Here is a 22,473-nt window from a genome sequence, read left to right as displayed (position 1 = left end):
AGAAAGGGAAATCTTTGGTGCAATGTAAACATCCAGAAAGTTCTAGTCACGTGTTACAAATAAGATTAAAGATGTGTGCAAACTATCGTTGAAGAGAACACTGCAGAAAAATAATACTGAAAGGAAACTATAAAATATTACAGAAACTGAAGAAGAAAAGAGTTGAGCATGAGATGAAAGTAAGGCGAGAATAGGAGTCCCACTACCCAAACAATAAAAAAAAAAAAAAAAATTGAAAAGAAGACATAAAGGAAAGGAATTAACGAAACAAAAAAAAAACAACAACAAAAAAACAAAACAAAAAAATAGCGATAGAAAGAAACGAAAAAGCATAAAAATATATGGGAATTTATACCTTTAGACAAGAAAATAAATATTGAGGAAAATTAGATAAGAAGTTGATGGTCAAAGAAGGAAGATAATATTAGCACCGCAGTAAGTTCACATAAATCCATCAGAACTTCCAAAACTTGTGTATATTGAACATAAATGTATAATAATGAAGATCATCATTTTACACTTCCATACAGGAGGGAGAGAAGTGTTCTACTGGGGTACTTTACTCTTTCTTTAATAAAGATGAATCGAAAAAGTAGGAGAAGCCTTGCAGCATTTATTTCCAATATTTCTCGAATATTGTCAGGGTTTAATGCCAGGACTTTTTCATTTCACGTGAAAAAAGATGTGAAAGAAGAATGCACAGGGCTCAATCACATACACTGGACCACTCCTTGCAAATCTTCCCCCCTGCCACCATCATCAAATTCCATCTAATATCATAATGCCGCCGCTTCCATCATGCTCAAATAGTTATCAGCATGGCAGGTAGAACAGTCAGTGGAGGGTAGCCTAGAATTATAAAATGATCGTTTCGTTTCGCCTCGTTTCAGTTTCCCATCTAATTATTGCACATCACCCGGCAACATCCGGGCTCCAAACAGATGATCTCGTCATGAGAGAGCAAAATGACGACGAATGACTGCGCGGCAACCTCCTATATTGCTGCTGGGACCGGAAGTACGCCTGCCAGACCGGAAACGCGTCTGCTGTAGGATTTGTCTGCGAAGACGGATTTTGTATATCGTTCTTACACCTTCCTTCCTCAGTTTGTTTGGCGGACCGCAACTCATCCACCACTTGGATGTTTGCCTAGAGCTGGAAATCACACTGTGTATTTATGTTCTTTCTTTAGCTCATTCTTTCGTTCTTTTCCCAGTTTCAAATTCAGAACCACACAAAAAATGAATAAGAGCTGTAAAATATTATAATTTTATTAATAAGAAAAGGTAAAAAGAAGATAAAGGGCGAGAAGAAGAAAGACACAATGTGAAAGTCAAAAAAAAAAAGGAAAGAGAGAAAACTGGGTAGAGAACGTATCTGTGGGCTCTTGCTACTTTCATTGTTCTCACCTTAAAAAAATAATAATAAAAAAAAGGAAAGAAGATTGCAGGTTTCTGTTCAAGGAAGAGCTCTCGGCGGCCCAAACCTGTTTTATCGGTTCGCCGGAAACTCCTTCAGGCTAGGACAAGGGAGTAGAAAAAAGAAAAAAGAAGCAGCAGGCAGTTCTTTTGGGTGGCAGTAGCAGCCTGGATGTCGCAGACTAGTTGGTGTCACCGCCTGGAAACAACAGTCTGCGAGCCGTGATGGTGGTGGTGGTGGTGGTGGGAGGAGGAAGGGAACATTCCCTTTTCTCTGAAAACATCCAGCCATGCTCGACGGATTTTGAAGGAACAGTCATAATCAGGCCACACGCGAGGGACAGATCGGTTTCCGTCCATGGCGACTTCCTTCGCCATCCATCGCGCACGCTATCGCCTTGGTGGCCTCCCTTGTACTTTCTCGCTCGTAGTTGTCTGCCGATGACTACTACACCACCAGCAATAACAGGCGCACATTGCCCATAATCGCGGAGCTGCTGCCGATGATGAAAATGATGAAGATGATGAAAGCGCGTTCACAAGTAATCCATCAGACAAGACAATGGCCGCAGACCGGGTTGGGTCGCCATAAATTTGTCGCCAAGCAGTCGCGGACACACGCTTGTCGCTAGATGGCGCAGCGAGGGTTGGCGGGAGCCTGGAAGCTTCCAGTGCAAGTGCGCGAAGGACGCTGGCGACATCATGACAACGTTCCCTCCAATCCCTGGGTTTTTATGAGGCCTTTTCCACCAGGCTTTGCAGTTAAGAAGGGAAAGCTTTCAAGATAATTGCCTGATTTAGTTACCATCTGTTTATCACTGTGATTAGATCATTGCATCTAGCTTGCCGAGCGTGCAGCAGTTTTGCAGTCAGTTAATTCACAACCTTTGAAAGAGTGGAAGGGCATCTGTTATCAGCAAGGAAACAAATACTCGTATTCCATCAACAACACCTCCATCATATCCGTTCATTATTGTTATTCTTGTTATTATTAACGGTTTTATTGTCATTAATATTATTGCAATGAAATGTCTCTAGTTTGGTAGCTATTGAGTTTGAATGTTGAGCACAGGGTCGCCGCTAGCTGCTCTCAGGACCGATACAACTGATGAGAATGCTATTTATCAAGGTACAGTTGATGAAAGGGTGCAACTGATGAGGACCAGAGTGAAGATATGATAAACACAACGAGGTCTAGTAAAGCGGAAATTCAGAAGAACAGCTGGAGGAGGTGCTGTGCCTGAGATATGTTGAAATGGTCGTGGATCCACTGACTAAAGTATAAATCCTCTGTTACAACTCTCTGTCACTAGTCCTTTCCCAAGAATCTCTGTTACTTTTATCATCAGTATTATCAACACATGGTATTTGCAATTGTAGAGGATCATTAAAAATAAAAAAATGCAAAAAGAATTACTGAACCCATTGCTGGATGCTTGCCTGGCAAACTGTTGCCTTGCTCCAAGTCTGGGTGAACTCACTGGCGGACTCCCAGCATCTGTCGCTGTCCTGTTTATTTTCATTCATTTTTTAAATTCACAGATAGGAAGATGGAGGATTTTTACGCGAGCCAGCAACAGGCTATACCACTTCACAGCAGCTAGCCATGTAGGGAAGCAGAATGAAAGATGAGCAGACGACAAATAAGAGGAACACTCTCAATGTATCTTTATTTAGCCAACCTCATTTTAAATAGAAAAATTTATTTTTGCGTCCAGACAAAACTTGGAATATATTTGTTCTTATATTGTTTCTTATTGCTGTTTATGTGTTATTTCAGTGAACGCAAAGAGCATCCTCATTAAATAAGTATTCCAAGAAAGAAAGAAAAAAGATTTTAGAGGAAAGGTCAAGAGAAGAGAACAAAGGAGAAACAAAATCGATGATTTCCCTTTTTGCTTTACAACAAGAACAAAAGAAAGCGCAAAGACATGCAAAAGTGCAAATGTTTTTATGTAAACCATCCTCTGTATAAACATAGAAAATTACTGGAGAGTGTATGGATCGCGAGACCATCACCGACAACACTCCAACCATCTATAGTTCCAGATAATAATTCCACCAAACAAAGTTTTTCAGGTTTCGTTACGGCAGCAACAATATTGCTGAGTGAAATGGATTTTGTTTTGTGGGCAGCTGCAGTTTTTTGACACGAGAGTAAGACAACAATGTGAATGACAGGTCCGATGAGAGACACGGTACCTGGCGGGGCTGGTGGTGGAGAAGGTTGTGGTGACACATCGGGAGAAGTGTTCATTCTCTTGGGATGTGGAAACGTCGATACTGTGGGTTTTTTTCTCCTTCTTTTGTCTTGTTCTTTCATTCTTTTATTCATTCTTGCTGTTTGCCTTACTTTGACGTTTATTTATTTTTATTATTAGTTGTTTCTTTGTTTGTAGTTTTTGTTTTATTTGTTTTATTTTTATGTTTAGTTATTTTTATCTTTCTTTCTTTTTTCTTTTGTATGCTATTTGTTTCTTGCGATCTTCATTTGTGTATTAGCTTTCGTGTTTCGTTATTTTAATTTTAGTTTTTTTTTAGAAGTTTAGCAGTGTTCTTTTGCTTATTTGTTTCTTCTTATATTTAGTTGTTTGTTTCTTCTTATATTTAGTTGTTTGTTTCTTCTTATATTTAGCTGTTTGTTTTTCTGTTTCCTGTTTTTAATTTTTTTGTCATTTGTTTCTGTCTGTCTTTGTTTTTTATGTTTGTTTTTTGTTTTTTCTGTTTTTTTCTGTTTTATTACATTTATTTGATTTATTACTTGTACATTTATTTGATTGTTGCTTTGTCTTTCTTATTTCTTGTTTCCTTTTGTTGCTGTTTTTTTTTTGGTTTGTTTGTTTGTTTCTTTCATTGTCCTTTTTCTTGCCCACTTCCTTCCTTTATTTTAGTCTTTCTTTAGTTTATTGTTGGGATCGTGAACAAATCTGTTGGAAGAGGTCTTATCTGCTTTAAACCCCGATGTCTTATTGCTGCTTTAGGGACAATGGATGAAACGAGACAATGAAAGAGGTTGACCCCTTCTAGGTAACTTCCTCCAAACATCAACGGTGTGAAAAATACTTTATTATTCGTTCTTCATTACAGGTTCCCTTAACTCATTTACAGTACTGTCAGATGACCCAAACAACTACAAAGGGATTATAATGATTTGCTATTTCGGTAAATTGTTAACTGTTGTACTAATCACTTATTTTCTCTGTATAATATATTAATTCGTCTTATTTCAAAATCATGGAAAAAGCATTTGATAAAAAATCCTGACAACAGTTGAGAAAAACAGAAGAGAGACAGTTACCAAAGGAGGGTCATTACCTTTGTACCATGCGCAACCCATTGACCAGTCTCCTGGTGGAAGGTGAAAGGTGAATCTTGAGCCCCTCATCCATCTGTCCACGGCGGTCAGAAGGTCCAGACAATGGAAGGTACGCTGTGGCCACGTGGCGTCTGACAAGTCCACATCTGACATCTAGTGTCCGCCCGGCGCCACGACAGGAACCGTGGCCCAGCGACGACGTCCACAACACCGACAGCGACGCGGGTTGGCGGCTTCACGGGCGACTAGGAGAAGACAACCACATTCATCAGTCAGATGACACCGATCCCGGATCGCAAACACAAGCGCACAGAAAAGCGAGGTTGGTCTCCAACTGTAGTTAGTCGGCTCCCACTTCTGAAATAAAAGCAAAATAAATACAAAAATAATACACGACTTATATATAAGCACATACACAAGGACGCAAAAGGAAACAAGCTAGAACTAAGAATGAATGAAAGAAAAACATTAAGAAAGGAAGAACTCGCTTGGGAATAGAAGTATATCCAATTGCTGGCAGTTTTCCCTCCTCCCTTTGTCTATGGACCGTCTCAAAATGGCGATTTTCGCTGCAAGTTTAATTCTGAAATGGGTTGTGGTGCACGAGGCGAGGTCGTGCATGCCGACTGCAATGGTGGTGAACGACCACGACGACGGCAGCAGTGGCGGTGGTGGCTGCTCGCGTTACGGTCATCTGACGCCGCTAGCTCCGGGGCCGTCAGACGCCTGGCGTTCAGTCTTTGATAATAACTCGTTGCCGTCGCCACGCCGTCAGGTCACGTGACTACGGGCGTCTGCTGCGGGGCGCAGATTAATTGGCGGCAGTGTGTTAAGCGAATCATTTGATGATGGCGAAGATGAGGAGTCCTAGAAGGAAAGCCCGCCTTGTCCCGTGGCACGCTTCTATCTAACGAGCCCTCGGAGTGATCACAGCTCACCCTTTACCGTTGGTGGCATCGAACTCGTCCTCCCACGAATAACGGAAGACAGCCACTACAAAGCACATATTTATTTATTTATCAGTCCACCGATATGATCATCAGCAAATGCTCGCGTGTAACGATCTTGCAAAAATGATGGGGAAGGGGAGGTAAGCAGGCGGGAAGGTGGGGAATCACTGCTGGCGTTGATTGAAACACACGGGCAATTTACTCCCACTGCCGTCACGTTCCGCTGGTCACCGACCTATGTTTAACACAAGTGGAGGCGAACCTCGGAGGAGCTCTAGCGTGGACAAATAATCGTATTGCTTGGCTTGGCGCCTTTGTAGCCAGGTCAGTGCTGGCGTGGCCCCTTGTCCCAGTGTAATTGCCGGCTCTTTAGCTCCCTGCCTCGCAACAACTGAAGCATAATTAATGAATTGTTCCATGATTAGACCACGAGAGATGCAGTTTGCATCTAGCAGAGTCACGCTGGATTGAGCAGGATCGAAACTCTGGCAGCAATCGTTTCCCCCCACCATTCCCAATTTCCTAAAATCTCCTTTGACACTATCTCCCTCGCACAACTCTCGCGAAATACAGAAATGACTGCCAGCTGTTTGCTGAGTGCGTGCAGACGAATGAACTGCTGCTGCTGCTGCTGCTGTTGATGCTGCTGCTGCTGTAGTAAGGTGTCACCACACGATGCTGCAGTCATTTGCATCTCTCTCGCGGGGACTGAGAACATTTTTTTGCGACAGACAACCGGCGTCCAAAAGAAACAAGATTTGATAGAGAGTCGATGAAATTATCAATAAATCATTCCTTGTCGCTAAGAATAAGGCGGCTTCTTTATAACCTGCTTCATTCGTCACGTTCCAAGTGTGACTGAGTTTAGTGGCTTCTCGGTGCTTGTTTTTGTTTTCTATTTCTGTTTCTTTCTGTAGCCAATAGCCGCCCTTTAGTTTTTCTACTATTGTCACATTAAGTGATTTGTTTCGCCCAACCTGTTACAACCACTGTATGATTCCGAACAGGAGCACAAACACAAGCACACAATGGCAATGATATGGAAAAAGAAAAAGCACAATCACGAATAAACACAAACAAAAACAAGAAACTCCAAACACAAGCCGGTATACGGAATCAGGAGGCTGAGGTATTTCGGATCTCTATTTGTTCTTCTTTGTATTTTACTGTCACAAAGCTGCGTGTTTCTGTTCCAGCCATCATCACTGCGACTCCAGGAGTTTAGGTGATGGAGGCAAGCAAATCGTCCTGTTGCCCTCGCCAACAGATGGTCAGTGTGTTGCTGAACATCAGTTGCAAACCGTTTGACGGAACAGCCTGGGTACTCTCGTTACTTTCACGATATTTCCCGTGAAGTCTCGCGCTGCTCTGTAAACCAAACTAAACATTACTGACAGTGACATTGTTCACAGTTATTAAATGTACTCTATGACCAACAGCTCAGAGACGATGTTTACGATAATGTTAACAAGCAAAAGATGCTTGCAATAAAATAAGACAGAAAAAAAAAACGAATAAAAAAGACTACCTTTCTTAAGGGAAGAGTTTTCTTTATTGTAGAAAGAAACAAAATTAAATTAAAATAAAGAGTATATCAGTGAATAGAAAAGCTCACTGTAAAAAGAGAATACTTACGGACAGGAAATAGTTAAGTATGAAGGATGAAGTGGAAACAAATTTCTAAGGGGGAATAATCAACACACACACAGAGGAGAGAAAGAGAGAGATACACAAAGAAAACGCACGAGAGAGATTCCAACAGGCAGACAGCAAGAGAGTGAGTGAAAGAATGAGAAGTACGAAAAGAAAAGAAGAGAGAAAGAGAGGAATAAAGACAGAGGCGCGACAGAGGCTAACCGCTCTCACCCGATCAATTACCTTTAAACACTCGCATAAAAGCAGACGTGTATGAGTACTGATCGTCTTTAAGCTGCCGGGACACTCAGGAAGTTATCATTGGCCCTTCCATTCCATCAGTGTCAGGAATAAAATGTGCAGCTCCACAACCCTCCCTCCTCTTCCTCCTCTTCCTCCTCAGCCACCCATCCTCCTCCCCAAACACGTAAAACGTCTCAAGGACATGAAATGAAACTTGTGGCAGAAAGGGATCCGCGTGCACCGCCTGTTTGCTGCTTTGATTAAAATGGAAGCAACTCTCAAAAAAAAAATTAATCGTAAGAACTGACAGGGACATAAGCTGGTTTCAAAACAAAGCAAAACAAGACGACAAAAAAAGAAGCGCGCAGGAATATGGCCAGAACTATTTGTGCTGGCGGATCGATTTAAGGCCGCTCTCCGGCGCTTTTCCAAGAAGAGCAGATTGTTGCTGTAATTAAAGTTTCATCCCCACAGACGGACTGTGTCAGTTGTCGCAAACAGGATTAGCCTGACCCTCTGTCGCCACGTGGAATTTGTACAACAGTGACGTCACACATCTGACCCTCACCTTTGCGGGAGCGGAGTTCACCTTTATGTTTGACGGTTGCACTTCTTTTTGGACAGTTATGTTAACACTCCCCCATCCCACACATGTCGGAAGGATGAAGAGACTGTCACGAATGTTACTTCAGTACGTGACATCATTACATGACGTCACAAACGTGACATTACATCATTACACTGTCACAGATGATACACATATGATTACATTCACACAGATGCTCTATATGCCATCAGTGGTGCTACATGGTTGAACGACACCATTACATATTATCATAGATGTGACATCAGTACACATCGCCACAAAGTCACGTGTCACGTGTCACCACATCATTTTTAAACTTCTCTCAGTCCGCACCACGCACAATCCCCTGGAAATTACACGAGTAATGATGTAAATATCACTGAATGTCGCGTGGATTGTTTAATAATACAGGGATGCATTTCTAAATACAGCAACTGTTCTGTTCAACAACTGCAAGCACTTCTACTCACGCAGCGCCTCCCTCGCGCCATCCGATGGAAAGACGATTTGCACGAGGTTGATGGCGACATAAAGCCTTTTGCCTGGGAGCCTGTGGGCCTCTCTCTGGACGATCGTAAAGACCCTCGCCAGGCGTCCATGCATGTCTAATAGGACAGGGAAGTCACTCGTGCGCATCCATGCGTAACTTCAATGTCCTTTGTAGTTTTCACGAGTGTTTTGTGAGAGGTAGCGACCTTTTCCACGCACACTCCCCTGGTCAGAGGGCGGACTACTTTTCTACTCGGAGCCACCCTGGCCATCAAGAAGAATACTTGTGTCAAGGATTGAAAAATCATCCCTACACCAGAATAAATGCTTTACACTCTCGACTTCGAGAAGACTTGGCCGACTTCCTAAAGTGCGATTTCAGACAAGAATAGTGAACTGCTAAGTAATTTAACAGGTTGAAGTTCACACATACGGGCACTTAGCTTGGGAAGTGATTGACGGGCTGGAAAACGTTCTGAGAAGCTCTTCTCTACCTCTGGCTGCTGATTGCCCCAAACGTCTCATCGTGATTTTCAGTAGAATTGAAAAGTCTTCTTGAGCATCATACCCACCCTAAGGGGACTTCCCTGGGTACTGCTTGTCCTCCCGATTCCGGCCACGTCGCATGATTACTTCTTGTCACACGGAGAATAATTACTACTTGTTGACAGTCGACCAGTCAACCAGTCGCCTACAATGTCCAAGAAAAGCTGTAAAATGATTGGTTTATTTAGACTACAGGTGGAGGATGGAGGTTATATCAAGGTATTAAACTTGGAAGCTTTAGACTTATTATACTTCTCTGATATGAAGTCACGAATTCCTGACAATCTTTTGAAAACTAATACTTTTGAAAATGTTGACTTACATTTTTTTTTCTTTTTTATTTTTAATCAGGTGTAGTCCAGATGTGAATTTACCCACAATCTCCAGACATGTCTTTGTGTGCAGATTATGGCGACAAGTAGATGACCGGGCAATGGATGAAACCGTCCCAACAAAAACATAACCGCGACAGATATGCACTGAAAAGAGTCTCCCCCTTGGCTACCGCCTTCACACTCTCCACAAATGACCAAGGAAGACTTCCTCCATGGCCAAATCCTCTTACACACACCCCACCCTCGCTTGCAAGGTGGAAGCCATACGCTAGATACCGTTACTCAAATTTTTAATTTTTCGCAGTGGCAGCCATCCCCTGGAGGTGAGGAGCGGTATCTGGGGTCTCTGTCTCCCCCCACGGCTGTGGATTCACCTCAGATAACGTGGCGAGTAACTGGAAAGCAGTCAACCATCAAGGACAGAACCGACTGCAACACGCACGACCCCTCGCGGGCAGGGAAAGGACGCTAGCTTCAAAGTTCTCTCCCTGACTTTATCAGGATGTCCTCGGCAACAGATCCTCCGGCTCAAGCGATGGGATTGAAGGAAGGGGGACCTTGTCCTTGATCAGACTCCCCCTTCTCTCTCTCTCCACTTCTAGATCGTCCTTCGATAAGTTTAAGTTTAAAAAAGAAAATACTAAAAAAAAAAGGGGGGGGGGAGTGTGGAAGCAGTAAAAGCTTTAACGCCTCCTTTCTCAGTCTGTCTTTTTATTTTTTATAGAAAACATTAGCAGAGCATTACTGTCAAGACATTGCCAGCTTTCCGATAAATACAAATTCATTTTACTTTTTGTTACGAGTCCGTGAAAGCAAACTGCATCTTAGACGATGTAATTCACATCTGAACGATCGCCGACAGTCGGACGATTGTGTTCATGGCAAGTTCTCGTTAGATTATGTTAAAAAAAAAAGAAAAGAAAAAAAAAGAAAAAGAAGAAGTATCTGATAGCGCACGAGTACAAATAAAGAAGTGATATACTGTAGCTTGTAAAATTTAAAACTGGTATAGTGTTGATCTCCAATACATCTGATAACTTTTAATGCATAGCAATGTGAATGATGATGATGAAGATGACGATGACGACGACGATGTGAAGGAGCAGAGACGTTTTCCCACGAGACATCGAACACAAAGGGACTTCAAGTCCTCAATATCCGGTCACATCGAGAATCCCGAGTCGTTCAAGACTGGGAAGGAGGGAAGGGGAAACGTGGGGCCATCAGTTCAAGGGTCAAAGGTTAAGGGAGGGCAACGGGGATGGCAAACTCAACTATATCTGCTAAGTCCAGTAGCCGCTCACAAGCGCATAATGAGCCATAAAATTGACCTGAGGACCTTCATCACTCCCTATTGAGGCCGGCTGCCCCAATCTCACGTTCGCATTCGTCCCGCGGCCCCCGCCGATTCTCCCTCCCCTCCCCGCTCTTGTCCTCCGAGCCGCTCGGACGCGGGGCACGTCACGGTGCGTCACTGGCCTCGCTCTCGGCGCACCGCATGACGTCACAACACTTGAGGTCACCCTGCTGATTCTCTACTTCACCGTCTCCCAGTGAAATAATGTGATGCAGGTCTCTGCATGGGTTTTGTGTCTCAACACAGAGAGCGGAAGTGGGAGACAACCCGAAGCCGGACATGACGTATGTCGATTGTATAATAATTAATAATCATAAGAATCACATACGGACAGTTCTAAACTAAACTCTTATAACTAAGATTTGACATTTGCTGAAGTTTTATACCTTTCTCAATCATTTCTTCGTCTTGGCGCACATCTCCCTCGGTTCCCGGCAGCCTCGTCTGACCCACCGCAGAAACATCCAATAAAGATGTTCTGAAGGCTGGCTTTAGTGACGGTTGTCGCCCCTTGATATGTCGACCGAGCGAGGGACAGATGAGATAGGGGGCGCAACCATCGGCCATTTTGGAGAAGCTCTCCAAGTATGAGACCATAAAGAACTACCTTCCGACATCCTTGGCGACGGGAAGTAAGGCAGAAAACTCTCCTCCAAGATTCAAAATATTTCGTTCTGTCTCTCTCTGGAGCAGCCTTTGCACTTACCCACCTTCTGTTGACAGGTCAAGAGTTAAAAATTATTCTTATTTCTTCCGTCTTTCAAAGTTATTCGTGCAATAACCTTTTTGCAGACAGAAGAGTCAAGTGTTTTGGGAAGGAGGCGCGAACCATCTGTTATCACTAACTATGCCTCGTGGCAAGACTCGTAAAAACTGAACACAACCTCTCGACACTATCTGCTGGTCTCCAGCCATAAACGTTGGACTCACTTCACTTCCCTAGGGAAGCATGCAGCCCCGTTTGATTTGATTTGACTGTTTAATGCCCTGATGTCTTTAACCATACTTGTGCTTTGAGGGACTTTATCGCTTGCTTTTCATCTTTATTCTTCTCTTCCTATCTTTTCTGTTCGCAGTCTCTCTCTCTCTTTCTCTCTCTTCTGTGCCGGAAATCTTCTCACAAACACAAGAAAATCCATTTGAAACTATTTTTTTCTCTTGTTTTTGATGTTAAGCACTTTCGCTCTTAGAGACTCCATATCTCCATCCACGCGCGCCCACACTCACACACGCACGTGACTGAGAAGAGTGCAAACAACAAAAACAAATCTGGACAAGCGCAAAGAGCCGGTAAATTCAATTAGATTGTTTCCGCAGCTGATGATATATTTCAAGTGGATGGCATTTTGCAGTCACTTCAGTTAAGAAGGTGGCAGGGAAGCCAAGCTGTGTTGTTTGTGTTTGTATTTGTGTTTATTGACAGCTTAAATTGTCACATTGGGATGAACTGACAAAGCAGATTCATCTGATAGTGCTCTAACTCTTATCCGAGGAATGGTTTTGAAACATCTTGCTGAGTGCTTCATTTTTGTTTGTGTGGAGAAGTTGGGAGCTGCCTCGCTCGCGAGTAACCCGGATTTTGCATGTGACGTCACGGGGTCAAGGCGTGCAACAGTCTTCGAAACTTGCAAAAACTTTGAGAAAAGCCATCAGGGATGAGAGACAAGCTGTCAGTGTCGATGGTGGATTTCCTCTGGAGTGAGGACAACCCACGACAGATTTCCTCTGGAGTGAGTCGCAGCTGAAAATTGGAAGGAGGGAGGGAGGAAGTGAGTGGACAAGACGATAAAGTCGGGGAAGTAAGCCTGGGGAAACAGGGCAGCAGGCGTGTCCAGGCTCAGATATAGACTCCTCATTCAGCCCTCATCGCTGTCCCCATTACAGCCAATGACCATAACCGCTTATCGCTAGGTCTCCGTCTGTCGCTGAGGGCCGCACGAGGGCACCACCGACCCGCCACCCACCCGCCATCCACCCCAGTTTCTCCTGGTAACTGCCTTGAGGCTGTAGATGTGGGAACAAAGACTTTGTAGTATGTGGACAATATACAGCAACAGTAGATACTGTTGGTGACATTAAGGTCACCTCAGGGTAACATCGCGGACAGGCTGGGTTTTTTTTTATCATTGTTGGGTAAAAACATTCTGTATATTTGCCTATAATAATTTTATTAACTGAAAATATCAGCGACTTTACATTGAAATGTAGTAATCAAAACCGTTTGCTTTTGAAAGTTGTCGTCCTTTTCTCTTCGTGATGTTGGTTTGACTTGCTAAGAACAGACCCTTGCTTCAAGAACATCTGTGAATTCTAAAAATATAGCAGGTGCATGTTTTGCTTAGCATCATGGCTTTGGAGATGGCAAGGAGGCATTAGTGGACGTCCCACCCTGTCAGGCGCAAGAGCCCGGAGAGTTATCACCCCCTGCGCACATAATGGCGACGCCATGGCGCTTGTGAAGACTTCATTTCGCGGGGCTTGCGGCGTGAAAAGGAGCCGCCATCGCCTGCAGCAACACAAAGCCATCGCCCCGAGAGTCGGCAGTGGCCTCGTTGACGACGATTTCCACACCTCCCCAACCCCACTTGCACTTAATCCGGGGTCTTAGTCGCCCTCGGTCCTCCAGCATGTCCGAGGCGGGGAGCCTGCAAGTTGCAGGCTGCAACAACAATCTCATCCCCATTGTCCCTCAAGACCATCCCCGACTTTTGGACACAAGAGTGGACACGTGGAGGTTTTCGACCTTTTGCCCGACAAAAATCAAAGAATAACAGTTGCTTTGATCCTCCCCCCGCCTTGTCAAGGGTCCGTGCTGATTGGAAATACGAGGTTTGCTGACCAGTGCTGGCCGGGGGTTGACCACTGGAGGAGGTCAGAGCTGTCGGTCTGCACGCGTGACCCCTGCAGGCGGAGAAAGAATATCAGATTGAGTGCGGCTACAATGAAGGAGGGAGAGGGGAGGGGACAGTGTTGTCATCTCCACTATTGACAGCTACATGTAACCAAGGCAAGGGCAGGGTTCTGGCACTGGGGTCGGGCCCGCCACTTCCTTGTCCTGTTCACTATGACCTGGGATGGACATGCCCAGCCATCCATCCTTCCTGACGGCAGACACGACGAATCTTCACGTGACATCATTCCATTTCGTGCGAATGGACAGAATGTGCATCAACCATTCAACCCTTTTCTCTTTTGTTTCCCTCTATTTTTCGTGCAAATGATGCCGCGTGCTTTCAAATTCATTCTTTCCTCCCTTGACTTATACAAACATACAGCGTGCGAAGGGTCTCCCCAATAATTTGATAACTTACTTACCTTCAGACATCATCTTTAGGGTATGCTTATTTCGTATCTGCTCCTACCTTACCTTTTCTTGGCACTTTGGCCGTAGATATAAAGAAAGTCCTGTTAAAACGCAGTGGGATGGTTGGTGGAATAGTGTCACGTGACCTTTGAAGCTCGTGTGGATTGCGCCACGCGCAGCTATTGAAGCGACTTTTCCTCCAAGACCTCACGCAAGAGTGACTAGAGGAAATGGCGCCAGGAAGAACTTTTTTTTTTCACCTTAGATGCAAACTTCAAACATGTACATGCTTTTAACCGAACTCATAAGAAATTCCGCTGGCTTCAATCGCAGAGGTGTACTTTTGTGAAAAGTACTGCAGCTTAAAGGAAATGGCAAGTGAAATAGGAATTTAATATTAACCTTCATTTCCACTCAAAGAGTCGTTGAAAACAATCGTCTGGAACCAAGGCTGTGGTCAAAATACTGGCATAGTGGATCTTGGGAGAGAAAAAGCTGGAAATATGAAGAAGACTGGCATGACAGAATTTTTTTTTTTGTTTTTTTTTTTTTTGAAAGATAACAGCATCTTTAGAATTAGGATCGATTTGTTTTCCTTTACAAAAGAGTTCGGAAGAGTTCGATAAACAACTCGCAGCTATGCTTGAGACACAATTGTAAATAAACAGTTTATTAAAACTCGCAAGACGGGGTGGAAACGACTTCGAATATCATTTGAGCCTAACCCTTTATTTTCCTTGATTTGTCCTTTAAAATTTATATTTGTCAGCAGAAGATCACGAACGAACGAAAGACACAGAGCAGGTGTAGTCAGACGAAAATATATACATACACATCCTTTGGAACTGAACTTACACACGGCCACGAGCTTCAAAAATCACGACAGTTTAAACTTTGAAATAAAAGAAAAACTTCGCAAATAGCTCAAAACTGTAAATCAAAAGAATTAGTTTTTACAGCAAGATTTAAAATGTTGTCTGATGCCTAGACATTCCTTTCAAAGCCCAATACGATGCAAGGAACATAACATAAACATCGCAGTAGATGAAAGCAGAAAATGTCTCCTTGTCATTAGCTCACAGACTTTTTTACCTGACATTTTGTTTTTAACCTGTTTCCGCTTGAAGTATTCTGCTGAAGCAAGAATAAAAACTAATCTTGTTTAACCTTCGACATCAGTTTTGTCACCTCTACTTTAAAAAAAAAAGTAGAAGGCATTGATATTATCATTCTTCGTCTTTCTTTCTTTCCTTGTTTCCTTGTGGAGATCACCGAGAGTTCAAATATAACTTTCACAGAAGAAAAGCTGTTAACTCTAAATATAGAGGGTACATATGGGATAGCATCGTGGCTTTTGAGACAAAGACGAATATAATACAAAAAAATATATATATATTCTCACCTGGAGATTTCTCGGAAGAATCGCCAATCACTGAAAATAAAACTGGTTACCACACACAGTGCTGGAAACGAGGGGATCGTATGGATGCCAATCTTTTTCTTCCTTCCTTCCTTCCATCATCACACACAAAATACTTTGGAGAATGTATCACACACACAAACACTACTGACCATGTATCCGGATAACTTAGCGGTAGAGCTGTCCTCTCCGATCTATATGCAGCTTTCTTTCTTACTTATTTCATTTATTTATTTTTTTGACATAAAACAAAAGTATTTCTGGTTTAATCTTTGTCTTTTGCTTGCAACAGGAGCTGGTGGTCACAGCACGCAAAGGGAGACAAGTCATCAACAATACACAGAGTGACGTGTACAGGGGTCAGGGTCACAGGGAAGAAAAAAAAATGGAAACAGAGTAAAAAAAAAATATAATAATAAATAAGAAAAAAGTTTATGTAGGTCTTTGCAGCCCAAGAGGCTTGCATCGAAGGAATTGTTTCCAGCTCACATTCATTTCTGTGGTGTTGTCTGCCGCTGCCACGTGTTGGCACAGTGCTGCTCGCTCCTGTTCTCTGAGAGTAAAAAATGGTCAGCGGGAGAAGAAGACAGCCATTTAATTGCGAAATGCTACAGTCTGGATATCTGGGTAAATATCAACTATTGCCGCGAAATCGATGTAATAGCTATGAAAATAACTGGCTCTTGCTGCCATGATATTGAATTTTCGATCCTTTGGAACTGAAAAATATGCGAACCGTCTCTTGTGTTCTTTTTTAGCAGGACCTGGTAGTCTGGGCATTTTGTTTTTAAGTTAGGGAGGAAGGGCATGGTATCGAAGAAATCCAGCTTGTGAGTGGAGGGGGTCTTTGTCGCTAGTTTTTGGTGACACGCCATTATTATCTTTCAACAATGGAGGTATCTCACGCGCTCTCTCTCTCTCCTACTCATACTTTCACATGCATGTACGCACGCTCGACATGTACACACACATAGGAGAGAAATAAGTGAAAGTGTGTGTGTGTAACAGAATGAGAGTGAAAAAAGTAAGAGTGAATGAGGGAGCGTAGAAAGAACATAACTCTCCAGGTAAATTTCAATAGAACTGCTTTAGGTTGGTAGGACAGTCGTAGCATGGGGGTTCAAAATGTGTTATATTCAAAAACAATATAAAATATTTTATCTTTAATCAGAAAAATGTGTTGACAATTAATTGATGTCGCCATAGGGCCTAACACGCGGCCCCGAATAATTGTTCAGTCAGGTCACGTGTCGACCTCCTTTCCCTTATTTTATTTATTTATTTTGCTCCCCTTTCTGGGTTTCCTCCTCCACACACAAACATATAGTATCAGACTGTGAGACTGATCAGAAAATATTTCACCTGTGAATATCACCTCAAGTAAATTGTCAAGGAAATGTGAGCAAGCCTTTACTGTTTGCAGTTGATACTTTTCTCTTCGCACAATTTGTGTCTGCAATCAAGAACAGTAGCAATAAATACTGAATAACCATTATTTTATTTTATTTTATTTTTTTTTGGGGGGGGAGGGATTCTTTTTCTTATACCTGATGACAACTTTCGACAACCACAAATACATGCAAAAAGCTAAAAGCTTGAATGGCACAATCAAGCCAACTTTTTTCTTTCTTTCTATCGACGAAACACAAAGCTGTAGCATGTAGTTGTGATTGTGGAGGCTTGTCGTGTACAGCCATACTTCAGAATGTTTTCACCATTCCACCGGAAGGTATTAATCAAAAACTCCATGATTCGCTCACTAACCTCCAGGCCCGCCAAGATCACGGAGGGAACGAAAGGAAACGGGAAAGAACGAAAGGGGGAAAAAAAACCCACCCCACCATTGTGAGATCAATATCGCCTTACACCCGTTTGTCTCTTCTGTTTACCACTAACCGGTATTGGCACTGTGCAGGGGCCGGGTATTTATGACCGCCTGACAGTGGAGATGTGTGCTGCAGGAGGGAAGAAACATTAGCATTCTTTATTTCTTGTTGAACATGATTCTTTGTCGTATCATTTCCAAGATTGCACATAGGTCTGTACCCGTCAAACAATATTTTTTCTAAACATAACAGTTGAGAAAGGTCAAAGCAACCTTTAATCCCTCTTCCATGAAATCTGTAATATTTGATTGTTCTGTTGATGACATTTAGATGTCACATTCACAGTGTTTGGAATAAACACATTCAAAAACCAGCTTAACTATTCGTAACCAGTTTGGTGCAAACAGAACTTTTGTCATAAAGATGATGTTACTGCATGTTGGTCTTAACTAAGGATGGATCAGAGCTGTATTAAAACAAAAAAAGTCTGGTGCCATTGTCGCCAGTCTTTCATTCCCAGAACACACGTATGTCTGGCTGTAAACTATCTGTGCAATCTGGTTTAACGACAGGACAATTGAAAGAAGCTATTGTGTCGCCCTCCATGGCAAGGACAGACCACTTAGAGGACAGACCACTGTTGAACCGTTGATGTACAGCTATAATTAGGATCTTTTCAGTCTCCGAGCATATGTTGTCCAGTTAAAACAGCAAGACATCGGTGGAAGGATGGCGAATAAAGTGTCCTACAAAATTCTAAAAAAATCTTCCTGCTACTCTCTGATTAACTTGCTGATGTCCTACGGTTAAAGACAGAAGTTTTTTTTTTTTTTTTTTTTTTTTTTTTGAATTCTGGAAGATATCGACTAAGAGTTTTCACAACAATCAGGCTTAAAAAAAAATAAAACATTTTAGTACCGAGACAAAGTTGTAACAGCTCTCTGTGTCTTTTCCGAGGGCAGTCCAGTGGCGCAACGGTGAGCGGCTGTCACTGATACAGAGGGTTAGCTGTTCCGGGTTCAAATCTCGTCTCGGACACTCTGTCCTTTCCTCACACAGACGTAAAACTCTGAGTAATTACTTCGAGGGAAATGTCCGCTTTTTGTCGAACTTTTAGTTTGGTCATTGGCCACAGTTTGGATAGCTTCTCATGCCATGAATACTTACATTAGACCTGATGGCCAACGCATGCGCAGTGCGTGTGTGTATGTGTGTGTGTGTGTGTGTGATCATAAGCTGAGCGATGTTAATGAAATGCATCTAATCATCGTATTCTGCATCTTATACTTGTTTATGTTTTGTTTTCAAGTGCTTATGACGAAACTGTGTTTCACCTTTCTTTGAAAGGATCGCTAACTCATCAAATGAACAGTTCAGCTCTCTTTCCCTCTTCCTCCCTTTCCCTCATTTCCAGCGCAAAACGGTGGAGGTGAGGGTGAGCTGATTAACGCCGTGTCAGCAACAAATGTTCTAATGTGAAAGTGTGGGAGCAGAAGTAGAGAGAGAGAAACAAAAACCGGGAAAGAGAGATAAAACTTTATTTGCGAAAGTAACAAAATAAGCAAAAGTTATTCTTTAACATCTAAATAGAAAAGAGAGAGAGAGAGAAACAGAATCGCTCAAACTGACAGAAAAATAATGCATACATTAAGGTGGAGGCACGCATCCACACACAGACAGCGGGACAAAGGGAAATATCCTATTCATGCGACTGCAGCAAGCGGTCCTTATAGGATTACTGCCAATGGTTATAGATTAGCATGTCGCACAATTACACTGCCACACCGAATACTGAACCTATAATAGCCTCCTTTTATTCTAAAAAAACAACAAAAAAAAAACCACCAAAAAAAAACCCTCTACGGAGAGAAAAACAAGGGAGGAAAACGGCTGCTTGGTCTGAGGGGGAGGAGGAGTCGGTCGGTGGGCCCCGGGAGAACAATCAGTTGTTGCCATCTAGTCTGCCCGATGTCGCAAAAGCTACTGGCTACTGTAACCCTAGATGGTCACAGCTTAACCCCTCGCCCGTGACCGAGGCTGCCGACCGCCACGAGCCGGGTGCTCACTGCAATTTGCAGTAAGAGGACCTCGTTCAGGTGTGTGATTTGAAGAGTAGAACTGCCGCCTCCGTGGTCACCTCCGGCGTGTCATGTTGGTCGGAAATGTCGCGACTGGTTGCATGCGTGAATTCAATCGCAGTTGAAAATAAATCGGGTAGCGTTAACGATTTTTTTATTTATTATTATTATTTTGCAACCTTGAATTCCACCAGTCGATAATCTTTGTGGAGGGGAGAGGGCAGTTGGGAGAGGGGATTGTCACGGAATCGAAACAAGGACTTAACATGGTTCTAAGGGAAAGAGAATGACAAAAAAAAAAACAACAACAACAAAACCCAACAACAACAATAACAACAAAGCAAAACAAAAAACAAAACAAACCAAAAAACCCCAAAAGCACAACAACAACAACAACAACAACAACAACAAACCAAACACACACAAACAAAACAGTAAGAGATAAAGGAATGAAGAAAACAATGAAAGAATGAACAAATGTATTCAAGCACCCACGAACTAAACAACAAGCTGACGCACACAAACACGTACACACGTGCACAACACCTGCAGCCCACACTCACGTACACGCGTGCAAAAATCCTGTTTAAACTGACAAACGTACCTGAGTGTTCGCGAAATAAAAACCACAAAACAACTCTCGTCACTTAACGACCGACTTCCGGTTCTATAGCTCGGTCGATCAACGATTTGTTCGATAAGAGAGGAGCCGCCCCTTACCGACGGACATCGTGATTTTTGTGTCAACTATCTTTAGATATTGTGTTAATGTCACCTTTACACCATTTATAACAGTTTTGCTGTTTTTAAATGTTTATACAGCATTGTTCTGTATATTATGTACATTGAATAAAATAGAGCCGCCGACATACCATTCCTCACGAGGGAAGTTCACAGGTCAGAGAGAGTGAGAGAACAAAAAGCGAGTGAGGGACAAAAGGAAAGGGTTAGTGTAGGAAGAGAATGAGAGAATTGTTATTTTATTTATTTGTTTGTTTGTTTTAACAACGGTTGCAGCTGAGGGCTGCCATTAGCGTTTCCAGCGACGTGGACAACAGAAATTGACTTTGAGACCTGGGAATGGGAGACAAATAAGTCCTGCAGACAAACGACCAAGATAAAACAACTTCAGTCACAGGAAACCCTTCACGGAGAGTGGAATCCGAGCTCTGACGAAGCCAGTTTCTTGTTTACCGGGAAGACAGACGTCTGCAAGGTTTACCTTAACGGCACTGGCCAAGGGAGGTAAGATCGCTGCCTAAATTTATTGTTTCCCTTGTTGTAAGCAGGTGTAATACGGACTTGTTTTCATCTGTCTTCTTCCACCTTGGTATTTCACTCCTGGCCATCCTCCCAAGGGATAGAAAGCACGCTAGAAGTCGAGGGTTATCTCAGCATGTAGATGAATTTCTGTCGTCTCCTGGCACCACAGACTTTTGTTAAGAGCATCCTAACCGCCATAATGAGAAGATGATTGTCTAGGCGTGCGATATCAAACTTTGGGATGAATAGCCACAGGTGAGCAAGGATTAAACAGCCAGCAGAAGCCAACAGGTGTAAGGGTAAAGTTTGAGTCTTTTAATACAGTCAGGCGTTTTCTGACAAGGGTTGCCAAGGCTCCATCTTCCAGATTAGACACAGGTGTGGCTACTGACCAACCTTTCGCCGAGGACACCTTTCAAGGGGAAGGAGTGCGCATGACTGTTGTCCTAGAACTAAACACGAGATAGTCATTATGTTGATGACTGTATCATCACCGAGCCCACGGTGTCGATGGTTGAGCATTTCGTTGCTGTCAATGACTTCAATGTCGGATCCAGGCACCTTTTAACTTTTTTTTTCTCCCCTTGACCTCGTCTTCCTCTCTGCTCCTCCCCTCTCCCCGCCTGTTCGAGGTTGGTGGCTACGCAGGACTATTGAACCTGCTCATGAAAACGTGTCGAGAATGACACATGGTCGGCTATCACATGGCTCCGACTGATTTCCCCAGCGTAGAGCAGGTTACACCCTCGTTGGTGTTTAAAGCTATTCCCACGATCACCACCAACATGGCGGCCAGTCAGTCGCTGCCTCGCCTGTGACACTGCACGACCTCGACAGACAAGGGACAGCAGGCACAATAGTGGGCAACGATAACGACTAGATGACGACAATGACGATGACAAACGAAAAAAAAAAAAAATTGACGAAGATATGATGACAGAGAGGATGGCGCGAAAGTATGGCAGTCAGATCGTGTCATATTCCTATAACCTTCCAGTGCGATCAGCGAGTCTTGTAAAGAAAACACAAACAGACCAATCCAATGTATGTGGCTCACAAGTTGTCAACAAATCATGGTCTGTAATAATAAATAAATAAGTTCACTGCTACGCAATAAACGCCCCCACGCCATAGTGAATGCTCTCCCCTTTCTTTCTCCTCTCTTCTTCTTCCTGCCGTTCAGTTACTTCACTTTGCATCATTTCCAAGATTCTCAGCGATAGGTAACGCAGCCCTCCCCTGCTCTGGGCTGGAAGTAGAGCATCGTGGCAATAACGATTAAACGCCCCCCTGCGCCATTCTTGCTGCCCCGGTGGCTAAAGATCTGTCAATTATGGATGCTGTAGACACTGCCGATAGACGCCGCCATTAATATTTGACCAAGTATGGATCACGCTGCACTGCGCGCGAGAGAAAAACACAAGTTGAACGATAGGGGGCGCTGTTCCATTTAGCTGATCACGAAAAAAACATGGCGCGGCAGAGATGCGCAGAGATGCGATAGCTCATGTTCCGGTTTGTTGCCCTTAACGACGCTTGTAAAGCACGACACCGGAACATTGGAGCGGAAGGGGATGCGGTAAGGGTCGTCTCTTACCTCGCTTGGTGCATGTGAATAATTTAGTATTCAAGGGGAGGTAATACGTTCAAAAATACCTTACTATTTAAAAAATTACCTACAAGTAAAAAAAAAATCAACTAACCACT

The sequence above is a fragment of the Pomacea canaliculata genome, linkage group LG2 (genome assembly GCF_003073045.1).
Source record: "Pomacea canaliculata isolate SZHN2017 linkage group LG2, ASM307304v1, whole genome shotgun sequence".
NCBI lineage: Eukaryota > Metazoa > Mollusca > Gastropoda > Architaenioglossa > Ampullariidae > Pomacea > Pomacea canaliculata.
This window is presented reverse-complemented; position numbering follows the sequence as displayed.